Source organism: Penaeus vannamei, chromosome 41 (assembly GCF_042767895.1).
Source record: "Penaeus vannamei isolate JL-2024 chromosome 41, ASM4276789v1, whole genome shotgun sequence".
Lineage (NCBI taxonomy): Eukaryota > Metazoa > Arthropoda > Malacostraca > Decapoda > Penaeidae > Penaeus > Penaeus vannamei.
Genome location: NC_091589.1, coordinates 24,962,236 through 24,964,735, shown reverse-complemented (window position 1 = coordinate 24,964,735; position 2,500 = coordinate 24,962,236). Strand labels below are relative to the sequence as shown.

The 2,500-nt window shown below is 25.9% G+C and overlaps 1 protein-coding gene across 28 annotated transcripts in view; it reads left to right on the top strand.

Annotated features, from left to right (window-relative positions):
• LOC113820661 (sex-lethal homolog) overlaps positions 1–2,500 on the top strand; it is a 122,185-nt gene that overhangs the window by 47,749 nt on the left and 71,936 nt on the right. The window lies entirely within an intron of this gene.

Sequence of the window (2,500 nt, the reverse complement as noted above, 5' to 3'; positions counted from 1 at the left end):
AATATGTGTATGTACACATATGAATATGTGTGTATGTACACATATGAATATGTGTGTATGTATATATATGAATGTGTGTATGTATACATATGAATGTATGTATACATATGAATGTGTGTATGTATACATATGAATGTGTGTATGTATACATATGAATGTGTGTATGTATACATATGGATGTGTGTATGTATACATATGGATGTGTGTATGTATACATATGGATGTGTGTATATTTACATATGGATGTGTGTATGTATACATATGGATGTGTGTATGTATACATATGGATGTGTGTATGTATACATATGGATGTGTGTATGTATACATATGAATGTGTGTATGTATACATATGAATGTGTGTATGTATACATATGAATGTGTGTATGTATACATATGAATGTGTGTATGTATACATATGAATGTGTGTATGTATACATATGAATGTGTGTATGTATACATATGAATGTGTGTATGTATACATATGACTGTATTTATGTATACATATGACAGTATGTGTATGTATACATATGACAGTGTGTGTATGTATACATATGACAGTGTGTGTATGTATACATATGACAGTGTGTGTATGTATACATATGAATGTGTGTATGTATACATATGAATGTGTGTGTATGTATACATATGAATGTGTGTGTGTGTGTATACATATGAATGTGTGTGTGTGTATACATATGAATGTGTGTGTGTGTATACATATGAATGTGTGTGTATGTATACATATGAATGTGTGTGTGTGTATACATATGAATGTGTGTGTGTGTATACATATGAATGTGTGTATATGTATACATATGAATGTGTGTATATGTATACATATGAATGTGTGTATATGTATACATATGAATGTGTGTATATGTATACATATGAATGTGTGTATATGTATACATATGAACGTGTGTATGTATACAAATGAATGTGTGTGTATGTATACATATGAATGTGTATTTATGTATACATATGACAGTATGTGTATGTATACATATGACAGTGTGTGTATGTGTACATATGACTGTGTGTATGTATACATATGAATGTGTGTGTATGTATACATATGAATGTGTATGTATACATATGAATGTGTGTGTATGTATACATATGAATGTGTGTGTATGTATACATATGAATGTGTGTGTATGTATACATATGAATGTGTGTATGTATACATATGAATGTGTGTATGTATACATATGAATGTGTGTATGTATACATATGAATGTGTGTATGTATACATATGAATGTGTGTGTATGTATACATATGAATGTGTGTGTATGTATACATATGAATGTGTATTTATATGTACATATGACAGTATGTGTATGTATACATATGACAGTGTGTGTATGTATACATATGACTGTGTGTATGTATACATATGAATGTGTGTGTATGTATACATATGAATGTGTGTGTGTGTATACATATGAATGTGTGTGTATGTATACATATGAATGTGTATGTATACATATGAATGTGTGTATGTATACATGTGTATTTATGTATACATGTGTATTTATGTATACATATGACTATTTATGTATACATATGACAGTATGTGTATGTATACATATGAATGTGTGTATGTATACATATGAATGTGTGTGTATGTATACATATGAATGTGTGTGTATGTATACATATGAATGTGTGTGTGTATACATATGAATGTGTGTGTATGTATACATATGAATGTGTGTGTATGTATACATATGAATGTGTGTGTATGTATACATATGAATGTGTGTATATGTATACATAAGAATATGTGTATATGTATACATATGAATGTGTATATGTATACATATGAATGTGTGTATATGTATACATATGAACGTGTGTATGTATACAAATGAATGTGTGTGTATGTATACATATGAATGTGTGTATGTAGAGATATGAATGTGTGTATGTATAGATATGAATGTGTGTATGCATAGATATGAATGTGTGTATGTATAGATATGAATGTGTGTATGTATACATATGTATGTATCTATATACATATGTATGTATATGTATACATATGTATGTATGTATATGTATACATATGTATGTATATATGTATACATGTGTGTATATATATACATATGTATGTGTATATGTATACATATATACATATATGTATTTTGTATTTATATATGTGTGTATTTATGTATATGTATGTATTTATATATGTATATATAAGTATTTATGTATGTTTATATGTTTGTATTTACATATGTATTTATATGTTATATATATATTGTATTTATGTATGTATAAGTAGGTTTTTATATATGTATATATGAAATTTATTTTACATATGTACATGTATGTATACTTTTATATATATATGTATGTATGTATAAGTATATTATACATAATTTTATACTTATTAAGATTTATGTATGTATGTATTTGAATATATATATATGTAAAAGTATATACATATATTTATATACGTGTATATAATTTATATTTGAGTATATTATTAATCTA